Source organism: Stenella coeruleoalba, assembly GCF_951394435.1.
Source record: "Stenella coeruleoalba genome assembly, chromosome: 10".
In the NCBI taxonomy this organism is placed as follows: domain Eukaryota; kingdom Metazoa; phylum Chordata; class Mammalia; order Artiodactyla; family Delphinidae; genus Stenella; species Stenella coeruleoalba.
In genome coordinates, this window is record NC_137156.1 from 78046804 (window position 1) to 78061826 (window position 15023).

Genomic DNA, 15023 nt, shown 5'->3' on the forward strand with positions numbered 1-15023 from the left:
TCCCCTTTGGGAAAAAAATCATGAAAACGTCCACTTTTTGTCTTTTTCCGGCCATGCATGGAAAGACCTGACTATAACAAAAACAGCTAATATTTTTTCAGCGCTTCCTATCTGCCAGGCACACAGTCCCATCTCCAAAATGTTAGATGGTCATACGTGTATTTTGTCCTTTTAAGCCCTCTTGGCCATCCTGTGAAATGCTTATAACTATCACCCCCATAGTTACCGATGAGGAAACTGAGGCTCAGAGAGCAGGTTAGTCATGTGTCCAAGGTCACAGGGAGCAAATGGCAAATCTGACTCCACAACCCAAACTCTTAGCCATGCCGCCATGTTGCCTTGCTCCCAAATACCACAACTTGCTCCTCTGTGTCTGGATCCAGTGAGTAACAATTACCTACGGAACTCAACTGGAAAGTTCTGTTTCAAAACGGATGGGACTCTGGGCTGCTCTAGATTGATTTCACACGCTCAATGTACTTCACAGAGCGCTACGTAACCTGCAGACAAATCAGTCCGCGGTGGAACCTTGGCCTTTTGGTGGAGCCGCGTAATGATAAATGGATCTATTTCTCACTGTCGCCTTCTTCTCTGCTCATGTCTTTTCCTTTGCTGAGCACTGGCTGTGGCTATTTAAATGAGTATCTCTTTTAAAAGTTTCCCAGGACTGAAATAAAATTCTGCTTTGATTTGAAAAGACCGGAGGTTGATAGTATTTATGGCAAGGAGCAGTTGGGAAGGTTAACTAACTTCTCTCTGAACATAAAGTACCTAAAGTCAAGTGGGTGAGGCGTCTCACTTCCCTGATCTTATCATATCTGCTACTACACTCACACTGTACAGCTAGCTCACAAAAGCACTAAAAATAGTCACCAATTATCCAGTGCTTATGGTTTGCCAGGCCCTGGGCTGAGGGCTTTTCATGGGTTATCTCATTTAATCCTTCTGACAGTTCTGCAAGATATATCCTGATGATCCCCACTTTATCAATGGAGAAACTAGGACTTGGAGAGGTTAAGTAACTGGGCCAGGGTTTCAAACTATCACAGAGCTGGGCTTCAAACTCAGAGTTTCTGACCTGAAAGCCCATGCATTAAACCGTAGAGCTTTGCTGCTTCTCCGTAACTCATCACACAGTATTAGAGTGTAGTGTGACAATCATCTGTGTGTGTAACTGGCTCTCTCTCTAGATGGTTAATACCCTGGGGCAAGGAGCATAGTGTGTGCGTGTGTGTGTGTGTGTGTGTGTGTGTGTGTGTGTGTGTGTTAAATCTACTGTACCAAGCACAGGGCGGCACACAATAAATATTTGTTTAATGACTAGGAAGACGTGACTAATTCAGAATACTCATGTCGCCAGATTCAGGGGATTGTGGAGAGATGCCACACAGGGAATATCCAAGAGTGTGACTGTCCCCTTTAAGCCAAAGTGAGGGTTTATCTCCTTGAGGACCAGATGTTTTGTCAGAGCACACCAACGCTCTGAAGTGTACAGAGTGGCTGGCAGCATGAAGAGGGGACCGAGACGACATAGCAGCAAGGACGGCATTCTGAGGAGCAGGGCGTAGGTCTCTGAAGGTCAAGGATTGGTTAGCTCATGAGGCCAAGAGCTGGAAGAAATGTGGATGCCGACACTATGATGTTGGAAAGCATCACTGAGCTACAAAATGAACTACTGTTATTATTTTTGGTCTTTTCAACCAGAAGCAACACAGGCACAGACTATGGAAATGCAGTCACCCACAGTGGCACCTCCAAAAATGAAGGAACATGTAATGACACATGTGTGCTCGTTCCAAATCAAATACCTTTTGCAAGAGGCTGGAGAACAAAGAGGAGAACAGTCCAGCTGACGAACCTACATGTGCACATGGTGTTGGATGAAGCTCTGACTTCCACTGCTGAGGGCTCAGACCTCTACTATGCCCTGCATTTGGAAAACACTTCCTGAATGTCTACGACGTGCAAATCACTGTGTTAGGTGCTGCTGTGGACCCAAAGATGCATGAGATATCAGCGCTGCCCTTATGGATGTGATATTCTACTTAGGGTGATGTCAGGTCCAGAAATGATAACAGTTGTTAGGTGTGAGCTGAAGCCTTGGCTTTCACATCTGTAACTGGGGATAAGAATAGTACTGACCCCAGAGAGTCGATGGAAGGATAAGTAGGAGATAAACTACTGCACATACAGTGTTCAACACAATACCCAGCACGTGGAAAGCACCAAAGAAAGTAAGTCTTTCATTTTAGGATTATAGACCAGGGGTTGGTAAACTAAGGTCTGAGTCAAGTGTGGCTGACTACTTGCTTATGTATGGCTGATGAACTAAGAATGTTTTTTTTACATTTTTAAGTGGCTGAAAATAATTAAAAGAAGAGTAATATTTTGGGACACATGAAAATTACATGAAATTCAAATTTCAATGCCCATCAATAAAGTTTTATTAGGACACAGCTACGCCCATCTATTTATTGATACAAATCGCCTTTTGCACTTCAAAAGCAGAGGCGAGCAGTTACGACAGAGACCTTATGGCCAACAAGCCTCAATTATTTACTTTCTGGTCCTTTACTGAAAACGTCTGCTGACCCCTGCTATATACACAGTTAAATCGCCGGCTCACGGGAGTACTTTTATTTTCATTAGCAGATGAGAAGTACGTATGCTCACCAGAGCGCAGTCACAAAGATAAACTGTAAACATGCACTTACAAGGAGAGCTCACCCCATGGCGATTCAATGTGCTGCTCTAAATTCTCCCTGGAGCTCTTGCTAGCACTCTTGGTGTACTGGAAAACTGGGGACTGCGTATCACAGCATTTCAGACACGTGGTGCCCAAATGCTGCTTCCAGATCCACTTGAGCTGGCTGACTCATTCAGTCACACTACATCATTATTAATATCAAATAATAAACAAGAGTAACAGACAATTCATATTTGGGGGAGGGTGTAGGTGATTTTTAAAGTCACAGCACATTATTTCTCCGAACCTGTTCCACAGAGCCACTGCTTTGAAAGGGAATACTTTGATCTGGGGGAGAAAATAAGGGAGAGGGGTGTGCTTGGGTGGAGGGAGGGAGAAATCTACGGGCAAAGCAACCTTCTACTGTGTGTTTGGCGAGCATCTGCTCCATCTCAGTCACATCTCTGTTTACTATTTAAAGCCTCTTATTTGCAGAAGCCTCCTCAGACCATATGTTATCAACAAATGTTGCTAATCAAATACACACAGTAATTTTCATCAGAATTTCCCCCACCCCCCCTCATGAACAAAAAACAAACATTTGCCACAAAGGGAATATACCTCCCAAAATGACAGTAAACATCCACTGCAAACCTTTGACAACAGAGTGATATTTACGCATGCGTATGTGACTAGGCCAAGAACACATCCACTTCGGGCAAATAAGGACCCTTGGAGAACTGGATTTTGTGCAGTTTGGTGTTGGGGGATGATGTCATTAGTTGCCATGGCGATGCTCAGCATAAGGTCATCATTCATGCCACGGAGACTGGATTTGCGTTTATTCAAGGTATATGGCTCATGCGAGCTGGGTGTTAGATTGGTGTGGTTCGTAAAACTAACCTCCAGCTTTAACAAGGGAGAAGTGTCATTTCGGGGAAGGAAAGTCCCTTGGTCCCGTTGCTAAGAGGGAAAGTTAGTCATTGCCTGGAGACAACCGCATTAAAATCTGTTGGCCTGCCTTTCAGGCAGACGGCATGATATTCCACACCAAGCGAATCAATTGTACCATCGCAGTGTGTTTCATGCAAACTCATGGATAGGATGTGATTCGGGCCCTTTAATGTACTAGAAAAGCTAAACGACCTCTTATCTACGCAAATGAGGCGCTTGCTTTGTAAAAATTGGGTTGTCTGGGAGGCGGAGGGATGGAGGCGCCAATCTGCCTATCTGACATTTCCACTGGAATAGCTCCTCTCCAGGAATCGGAAATCAAATGTGTTCAAACCTCAGCTTTAGTGTTCTCCCTGCACATCTGTTCCTCTCAGGTTTTCCCAGCTTAGTCACAGGAACTGCCAACCACCCAGAAAAGAAAGGTTAGAAGTACCAGGAAGAGGGTGGGTGGTATATTTACGTAGCGTGGACAGTCAGAACTCTACCAAGAAGCAATTATCACGGGTTCTTCTGTATGTGGTTTCTTGTTTGTCTCCTCCTACTAGAATGTAAACTCCTCAAGGGCAGGGATCTGTGTCTGTTTCCCTGCTATGTCTGAGGATGGCTGTATCCCCAGCACCTAGGGCAGTGCCTGTCACATGGCACAAGTCCAACAAGCATTTACTGAAGAAATGAATTCAATGAATTGTGATTTTCTCCACAGACGTATGCACATTTGGAGATGAGATTCAAGTTGAAAGCGAAATTGAACCACGGTGGCTTCTCCTGGACTTACATTCTTTGGCATGGTTAAAGAGGAAGTACAGGAACATTCTATACTATAAACTTTATAAGGGCAGGGACCAAGCCCACCACTGTTGTAGTCCAACGTTTAGCTCTGCCCAGTACAGAAGAAGCACTTGATAAATGCCTGTTGAATGAAGGCCAGAGGAGATCAAATATAGGAGATTTGTGCCTCAATCCTAATTTTCTCATTAGCTATGCGACCTTGGACAAACCACTGGTAGGGTCTCAATTTACTTATCTCTATAATAGGGGTAGGGAGGCAAATATATTGATATTTTCTGTCCTAAAGACAAAAGCCTGGGTATTTGATTTCTAGCATTTCCTTTTGGTTCCTACTTAGAGTTTTCATCACTCAGCTTATATTACCCTTCTGTTCTTATATGTTGTCTACTTTTTTTTTTTTTTTTGCCATTAGATACCTTAACATATTAATCATAGTTGATTTAAATTCCCAGTCTGATAATTCCAACATCTCTACCATACCTGTCTCTTCAAACTGCGTTTTTTGTCTTTTCATCACTTTTGTTGGAAGTGACATGCGGGGCAAATGGAACCCCTTATGGCTCCAGGAGCAATTTCTTCTCCCAGTTCTCTGTTCCAGGAGGCTATGATTCTCTGTATCCGTTTGTCTATCTCTCTAAATCTGTGGGCAGCGGTTTGCCCTGTGACCTAAAATTCTCTGATGGATCTAAGAAGAGTTGCTGATTTTCCATTTGTTCAGCCTTTTTCTTGTTGTAAGGACAAAAACCACGCCTTCCAAGCTCTTTACATGCCAGACCGGAAACCAGAAATCCCCTGGAGCCTGGACTTGTCAAGATCCTATCCAGCTCTGAGAGCTTAGACTCTATTCTTCACTGGAGGTTGACTCATAAGAATCTATATAGATGGTCAAGAAGAAAATCTAAATGGGAAACCCAAGGTTGGAGCTAAGTAATAGAATGGTGTGGGATTAGGGTGCACGGGGTGGGGTGTGGTGCTTGTACAGTGGGTGGGGTGGGCCTGGGATTGGGCATCACGGGGTACATCATGAAGATGACAGCACCTCACGTGGCTTGACAGGGTTGCCTTCGCTGGAATGGAGTTTATAGCTTGGCCTAAAGACATCCTCTGTCATTATGAAAGGCAGTGAGTTTTTGTCATTGGAAATGATGGCTGTCTCCCCATTCTGAGGTTCTCCTGCATCCCCATCACCTAGCTGCCTTCCTCTAACCATCTGTTTATTCCAAGTTCCTAAGGACCGTTAGAGAAAAGGAACTGTTCACTGCATGGTGGACATCAAAAAGGCACTCGCAGGAGGTTGCTGGGGACACATTCATTCACTTTCTTCTCTCTGTGACTCAGCCAACCAACGCCTGTTTAATTTCCCCCACTGGGCTTTTTCCTATAATTGTTCTTGTAACCTGAGCCTCGTTATTAGGGTTGCAACCTGTGATTTTCATAAACAGCTAGGAGGTGCTCTAGTTGACTGTGTCTTTAGAACTTCAACCTGCCTTAGGACACCTCACAGGCTCTAGAAAGCTCACGGTATACAGTCAGAGAGGCTATCCCTGTCAGGAAACCTGGCCAGGGCAATTACAGAATGCAACGCAAACCCCTTTGCATTCCAGCCAGTTCTACTAAGAGCATGAACCAAATGAGGAGAAACAACTGGGGGACACAGAGCAACAGACTCAGAGTTGACAGGAGCCCTGAAGATCACTGTGGCCAAGCTCCTCATTTACAAATGAGGAAGCTGGTGCAGTGGGAATGAATTTTGGAGTCAGCCTGTTTAATTTTTATCATTTCACAGCTTTATTTTCTCAGACAAACGTATTAGCCTCTCAGATCTCAGTTTTCATGTTTATGAAATGGGCACATTAACAGCATCTACCTTATAGGGCTTTCTATCTGCCTGTCCCCCAATTAAATGACAGAAGCACTGAGTACAATGTAACTTCTTAACAAAGGGCAGCGTGCATTATCCAGGGGGGTTCAGGATTAAGGGAGCAGGCTCGGGAGTCTAGCAGCCTGGATTCTACATCCAGCTGTGCCACTGTCTACCCGAGTGATTTTAAGCAGCTGACTGAATGTCTTGTGGCCTCTATTTTCTTACCTGTAAAATGGGACGCTAATAGTGCTTCCCTCTTAGCATACCTCTTGTTAGAATTCGGTGTGAAAATGCTACCCAGCCTGGTCATCAATAAAGCCCTCCGTAACTATTCAGGACATCTGAGAGATACAGAACAACTTAGTCCAGGTGCCAGCACTAGAATCAGACATCAAGATGTGAGCTGACCTTGTAAGTGTTTTCAAAACCATCTGAGTAGTGGCTTTTGTGTTTTCTCAGTCTGGGTAAAATCAAATTGGGACTTGAATTTGGGTTGATTTTTTGGGGCAGCTATGGCAAAGGGGTAAGAGCTGAGAACTCATTCTCACTGTCTTAAGACTTCCTTCTCTCAAAGTGCCTGAAACACTTCCTCTCACCCCCATCCTGCCTCTCATCCTTCACTGGCCTTTTCTTGACCCTGGCGGGTATATCAGAGTATTACTCAAAGAGATTCACCTTCTCCTGCCTTCTCCAGGAGAAAAGTTTTCTTCCTGCCCCACTGGTATTAGCCTTGTCCATGTGACTACTTGCTTTGGTCTCCTTCTGGGCAGAGCACATATAATCCCCAAATTTGACTTTGAAATTACCCAGGTGGCTTTCCTCGGCCAGTGGGGTATTAGCAGATGTGATGGAAGCAGAGGCTTGAAATGTGCTTGAATGCTCGGGCTTCTTCTCCTGAGCCTCTGTCATCACCAACAGCAGAACTTCGTCCAGGTAGCTGTGGATCCTTCAGCCTGGATCCCACAATGGTCTACATGGAGCAGGGCTGAGCCCAAGCCACCGTGCGGAGCCAAGGCCAGCCAGACCCACCGCGTGCAGCACAGCCACCCAGCCGAGCCTGGCCTGAGCCAGCCAACCCCCAACCGATTTGCAGGTAAGTGAATGAAATAAATGACTGTGGTTTTAAGCCACCGAGTTTTGAGACAGACTGTTACACAGCAATAACTAACTGATACAGTGCCTTTAGCTGGTGCCTAATCACATCACCCTGGTGCTACTCCATATGGTGTAGATTGGTCTGGAGCCCTGAGCTAGAAGAGCACATACTGGAGAGCTCAGACCCATCTCACAGTCCTTTCATATTTTTAAAAAGTCTATTGTAGTCACACAATAAACACCCGCCTAATAACCTTGTTGGTTTGAAAAAATAGTTCCCAGCTCATATGTCTTCATAAAACAACCTCCCTGTTTGCCAGTGTCAAATGAGGCAGTTTCTCCACAGTGTAAGAACTGGACTCAGGCCTGAGTGTGCTGGTGAAGGCTGCCACAGGAACTGTCTAGGTCCCCTAAAGAGCAAGAGGGTCAACACCTCCTAAGGCCAAGGCCAGAAGCCAGTGTCTCTCACACCGCTTGTGGTCAAGTGCTCCCAGGGGGAGCCCTAACCACATCAAAGGCGTTCCAGATGAAGCCTCCCACATGGAAGGTGATGAGCACTAAGCCAACCTTGGCAACACTTGAGCGCCCCCAACATTTGTGGTTCTGTCTGAATGGGCATCCAAGCTGTGATGGGCACACAGAGGCAGCCCTTGGGGGTTCAGGGATGGCCACTCAGAGCTTTGGCTGCCCTCCAAGCAGCCAGCCCCCTCCTGTGAGACCTCCCAGTTGCCTTTGACAGAGGGGATTATAGGAGCTGTTGTTGGTTTTGCTTTCCTGGGCTGGGTTCCCACCATCCCACAGAGAGGGATCCCTGAGGACCCTGTTGTGAGCTAAGCTTGTCTCTTCCCCCAAGGACTGGCTGGTGGATTTGTTCTTTTTTCTCTCTGTTTCACATTTGCGAGAAACCGCCGGGAGTGGCCATGAATGCCAGGAGTCTCAAAGGGAAATGGTGAACGGGCCAGCTGGCCCAGTGTCCTTCGGTAAGAACTGAGGTGTTGTCTTAGAGCATCGGGGAAATTGCTCTCTAGACCAAGTGCGATGGCATAGGCCCAATGTGGAGCCAGAAAGTTGTTCTTGAAAAGTGACAAATCTCAGTTCTAGAGAAATATCACCGTCACTCAACCAGTCCATGGTATACCAACGCCACCTTAGTGGGGTGAAAACATCTGGCTCTCCTTGGGCTGACCACAGGGGTCCTCCACAGGGCCCAGCTACATTTACTTTGGGACTCCCACGCACATAATATTAAACACACTAAAAGGACTCCTCCAGACCAACTTGTAAAAAAAAGTATAAAAAACTGGATGAAAGTTGAAGTGAATTGTCATCAACTACTGGATATAGGTTAAATTTAAGAGACATGTAATTCAATTTTTTTTTTGATTTTGCAACTATCTTTACTTTAGAGTTAAAACATTTCCAGGGGAGGGATGTAATGATTATTGTGTAGGTATTAACACATTTTTGACCAGAGATGTATTACGGCTACAGGTGTTACTTTCTGCAAAAATCCTCCAGTCAATAATGTGTTAACGTACTGTGTGTACATAATGATGTCATCGTTATTATGCAGCACTTAGGAGCTGGAGCTCTGAAATCAGACACACCTCAGTTTCTTGTTGTCAGGTATTAAAGTAGATACAGATACGGCAGACCACTAACCAGCTGTGTGACCTTGGGTAAGTCTCCTAACCGCTCTGAGCCTCAAATTTCCCATCTGTAAATGGGACCATAACAATGTCTACCTCTTTGGGGTGCGGAGAGGATTAAACAAGAAAATGAATGTCAAGGGCTCAGCATAGTGTCAGGTACCTTTGAGAGTCCTCAGGAAATCTAGGCTGGTTTGTAATTTAGGACGCTAATTAGGCAAGAATGTACAGAATGGATTTGAGTATGAACAGGCCAAGGGACATGTAATAGTTTAGACGCCACAAGATAAAGGTCTCAGAATCATGAGTTGGAGGGAGGATGGGTGAGGTACTAAAAACAGAGATTTCTAGGCCCCAATATCAACTGTGCAAACATTTATATAGAGAGGAGTCTGTCCAGGAGAGTTTATTTTTAAAGATCTTCCTTGGTGATTCTGCTGCTTGGCTATGTTTGTGAACTACTACGGAGCCTACAGTCTTTAGCTGAGTGCTACATGAACAGCGAACAGGACTGCAGCAAATACTTTAAGGTTCACAAAGATGAACAAGCAGACAGGCCCTGGTCTCCCAACTACAGATTTCCCCTCAATATCAGGTGGCCCCTAAAGGAAGGAAAGAATAATTACTCAGTCTCCTTGAGATGCTGACACCACATAAACTATCTTTTTTAGTTTGTGAGCTGTTAATGGGCACACTGGAACGGTGGTTCTCAGAACGACGATTTTGTAAGAGTTACCACAATAGTGACTCTTAGCGTGAAGTTATGAGTGACTCTCCCACTCCCCAGCAAATGGTGATGATAATAATACAGTTCTGACTGAGGGCTGATTACATGCCAATCACTGTTCCAGGGACTTTTACATGAATCACCTCATTCATTAAACTGAGATGTGAACCCGAGTTGAATGAATGCTGACTATCCCACGTCTGAGTCAGGGGAGCTCAGCCCAAGTCAAGAAGGCTTGATTCATGAAGCATGTCGGAGACCCCCATGTACACTTGATTCCTGGAGAATGGATCTGTTTGATCCAAGAATGGTCTGCCTTAATGGGATGGCCTCACAATATTGTGGGAAACAGGAAGCAACCAAAAGATTATGAGGCCAATCCCGGTGATGGGGAGGGGGAAGAGAGAGAAATAGAGAAAGAAAGGACAAGGAGAAAGAAGGTGCGGTGGGGGGGGGGGGGATGAGGGGGAAGGAGAAAGGAGGGAGCGGAGGAAAGACATTTGTCTCTGAGTGAAATGTTGTGATAAGTAAGTCTGTTGAAAATCAAAATTCCCAGTATCCATTAGTGTTTTAAACCCTCCCCTCCTAGCTTCCAGATTTACATAAATAATAAAACAACTTCATGACCTCCTGTGTGTACACTGCCACACAGCTTCACCTCCCTGCCCACGAGGGAGGAGAGCGGAATCAATACCACACCGCTCTTCAGCTAAGCTCCAGTGTACATCCCCCTACGGAAGTCTGCGTGTCTTTTTCCTCTGCCTGCAAACACTCTCCCTCCCTCTGATCTGCAGCGTAGGCTCTGGTAGCTCATTACAAGCACGATAAAATCAGGTTGATTCCCTCCATCAATCATCCAAGAAAATTTATAGAATTGTGGTCATTAATTCCATCACTTTAAGTGGGGCGGGGGATGATAATTTCATTATCCATTATAATTGCTTGTAAAATTTTATGACTTATTTGCATCCTTTAAAGTTCAACATGTGCCTAAGGTAAAACACAGAACTGTCGGGATCAGACAGACGTTCTTTTCTTCTCCTCTGCCTTATGTCAGGCACAAACACTGGTGATGTTTAGGGCTTTGAAACTTTCTCTTCCCTTTCATAAAGGGTGGCAAAAGCAGAGCTATGTTCTGAGGAAGAGTGAGGAAAAAATGCCAAAGAATCATTAAGTGACACAATGAGTGACTGATACATGACTTAGCCCTTCCTACAGCAGTGGTATTGCAGGACAGTTTAAATGACTGACATATTCATACCTTACCAGGAGGGGTTAGATAGCAATTTGACGGTCATGTCCAGGGACCGGAGCTTGGCTAATATTTTATCTTTAACAGTGGCTCATATTACAGCACATTTGTATATAATTCTACATTCTTGTATACTGTCACTGTCTTAGCTTGGGCTGCTCTAACGAATACCCTAGACTGGGTAACTCAGACAACAAACATTTATTTTGTTTGGATATTCTGGAGGCTGGGAAGTCCCAGCACCAGCAGATTCAGTGTCTGGTGAGAGACCTCTTCCTGGTATGTCCTCACATGGCAGAGAGAGATCATCTCTCCTGTGTCTCTTTTATAAGGACACTAACTCCATTTATGAGGCAAACACCCTCATGACCTAATTAACTCCCAGACGCCTTACCTCCAAATACTGTCATATGGGGAATTAGGGCTTCAACATATGAATTTGGAGGGCCGACACAAACATCCAATCCATGACCTTATGTCCCTGGACCTCTAAAATTCCAGACCTCACAGGCAAAATACATTCATGCCATTCCAGAAGCTCTCCCCAAAGTCCAAAGTCTCATCCAACTATCATGAGGATCTTCATTTAGCCAATGCTCTATCTGTAATAATGGATCACGTTACAGCACATCTTGTCTGCAGTTTCACTTTTTTTTGTATACCGTCAACAACATTTACTAAGTGCTATGTCTTAGACCAACGCTCAGCACTATACAGACATCGTGTGCATGAATCCTTGCAATAACCCTATGATGTAGGTATGACTACTTCCATTTTACAGGTAAGATGTCCTAGGGATTCACCAAGGCTGACGGCAGTTTTTGAGTGTCTAATTCCACATGTATTTATCATGATGGATGGTCTATCTGTATATTGTTAGGTCCCCATTTTACTAAAGTTGTTTGAATAAACTTAGGGACTTTTTAAAATTAATTTTTTTTTATTCAGATGTTCTAATCCTGGAAAAAATCTTGCAGAAAAAGATGACATCTTAAATTTTATGATTTTATGATACCCTGTCACCCTGGAAAAAAAAATCTATGATCAATCTCTGGAAAACACTAATTGGTAATCTACTCTGTACATCACAAGGTTAAGTTCTGAAGTGCTACAAAGATGTCCGGATCTCAGTTTTTGTCCTTGTTCATTTGAAGAACAAGAGTAGTTACCTGAACAATTAAAGGAATGCACAGAGCAACTAAACAGTTTAATATAGTTCAAGAAATGTCCCAAGGCAGAATACAGTCAGCTAATAAATGGCTGAATACTATGGTTCAGAGGAGAGAAAGACTGATGTGGTGGCAGTGATCTGGGAGTCCATCACAGTGGGGGCAGGTGCAACTAGAACGGGTCTTAAGAATGGATAAAATATGGATGGGCAGAGGGCGTATACTGGGGAAGGGAAGTACTAAATATCCGTCAGAGGACAAGGCTGTTCAGTAGCCCTATTATAGAATCTAACACACATGGAATCTGTTCTTCACTGTCACAGAGGCGTGATGGCAGGTATGGAGGATGGCTGACTTAGGCTACTGGATTAGAGGGTAGAAATTTGTAGGTCTGGTGTGATGAACGAGCTATCACAGGACAGGCAGAGTTGGCCCAGAGAAAGTTAGTGAACTAGGTGAAGTTCATGGACATCTGTTATTTTTCCTGCTCAACACCCTTGCCCCTGCTTCTAGTTACAGTATTCTAATTCTTCCTTGGAAACCACTGCTCCCTGACCTTGGCTCATTTAGTCTGGGTAAAGCTGACCCCACTCCTGAATTGAGAGGTGGCCATTCTTGACACTGCATTTCCTAGACTAGGGTGACTGGTTCAGGGGTGGATCTTTGACTCAGCTGAGTAAGAGTCAGCCATGAGACTTGGGCTAAAACACAGGGAAGGAGGTGCTTTCTCTTTGGGGGTTACTACATGCACAAACTGTAACCCACGAACGACTGACAGCAACCAATTTGCCTCCGTGAGGAAAGACGTAGCCTGAGAATGAAGACAATCCAGAGGGATAGAGCTGAGGGCAGGAGAAACACCTGCTGACATCATTTGAGCATCTGGATCAAGCGATGCCTGCAGCCCTACACACTTCAGTTAAATGAAATGAGGAAATCCTTTCTCAGTCTAAGCCAGTTAGAATCAGAGTTCTGTTCATTGCAACATAAGAGGTAAAGCAAGGTCCCATCTATCTGTAGTTCTTTACCTGCCCATTCCTTTTTCATCTGCTTCTTCCCTCATGACAGAGTCTGACATTTTGCTCTCCGAACTGGGTCGGCACTACTCCATTATTTGGACATTTCCTGAGAATTTTTCTTAAACAAATCTACTTGCCCTGAGTTCTATTCCTTCAGGTTCTTTTTTTTTTTTTTAATATTTATTTATTTACTTTTATGGCTGCACCTGGTCTTAGCTGTGGCACATGGTATCTTCATTGAGGCATGTGGGATCTTTCATTGTGGTGCACGGGCTCTTTGTTGTTGTGTGTGGGCTCCAGAGCACGTGAGCTCTGTAGTTGTGGCATGTGAGCTCAGTAGTCGTGGCACTCAGGCTTAGTTGCCCCGTGGCATGTGGGGTCTTAGTTCCCCAACCAGGGATCGAACCCACGTCCCCCGCATTGTAAGGCAGATTCTTTACCACTGGACCAGCAGGGAAATCCCTATTCCTTCAGGATCTTAATAGAATACAGATTAGTCTGAAAACCCAAAATTTCCTTTTATCTATTCGTTCAACTCATTTATGGGCCCCCACCAGGCCAAGGCACTGTAATACTTGGAGTATTAGATAGGAGAGGTCCCCGCTCTCATGGAGCTCACCTTCTAGATTAGTTGTACAATAATCTAAGCTACTTAGGTGACAATGACTAGGAATGGTCTAACCCAGGGGTCACCAAACTATATCCTATAGGCCAAACTGGCCTGCTGCTTCGTTTTGTAAATAGAGTTTTATTGGGACACATCCACGCCCATTCATTTACACGTCATGTGTGGCTGCTTTCACGAGAATGGCAGAGTTGAATCACTGTGACTGCATCGTCTGCAAAGCTGGAGTATCTGCTATACGGCCCTTCACCAAAACACGTGCTGACCTGTAGTCTAACCTTCATTTCCACAAAGGTGTGTGCAGCGTAAGTGGGATCCCAAGAGATCTGGTGTTTCATTTCAGTTCTTTTTCATGGTGGAGGTGAATAAAGGGTAAATTTGAACTCTTAGGAGCCTGGTGGCCCTGTCTGAAACACCACTCTGCAGGCATTTATTCAAAGTCACTCATTTTTAAAAACCCTACATTCTATCCCATAACGTGGTTTTTTTTGTTGTTGTTGATGTTTCACTATAAAAATGTTTCCAATTTTACAAGTAAGTTGATACGACAGGAAGATGCTCCCTGTTGAACTCTGGGACTCTGGGTTCCACGCATGTTCCAACTGGAAAAGCGTGGCCTGCATACCAAATAATATGTCTCTAACGTGAGACTTTTCAACTCAAGGCTTAGGGGAGGGAAGGTTTTCTCTATAGCTCCCGCAGCCCCTCTGTCCCCATCAAAGAGATGACAGCAATCAGAAAGGCCAATGCTTCCGGGTGATTTCTGGCCCCAGCATCTATCCCTTACACCTCTTAGGCATACTGAGAATTTATAAGGATCCGAAAAAACTTTTTGGTGTCCTATTTTTTTAGGTTTTTTGGAAGCATTACAGTTTTCCTAATGAGAGGAGACATACAGATTATTATTCCTTACGCTGTGTTTTATGCCCTTCCCCAAGTGACCTCTCTTTGAAGCGCTCTGTCGGAGCCCATCAGTACGTTATTTGTGGACAGACTGTTTAAGGACGCCTCTTCTTGGCTTGAGGTTATGATTATGGATTTTTATTTTGTTGCCTTTTTATTTGTTGGGCATGTTTGGTGGTAGAAAGATTGTTCTGTGTGGTTGGAGCACTGCACTCTTATTGATGTACAAAAAGGCATTCATTATTTATTGGGTGCTATCGATTGTTTTTTTACTCTTGGGGAACTGGGATG

The 15023-nt window shown here is 44.5% G+C and overlaps 1 protein-coding gene across 12 annotated transcripts in view; it reads right to left on the minus strand.

Annotated features, from left to right (window-relative positions):
* The window catches only part of CADPS (calcium dependent secretion activator), a 796875-nt gene that overhangs the window by 199970 nt on the left and 581882 nt on the right, over positions 1-15023 (minus strand). The window lies entirely within an intron of this gene.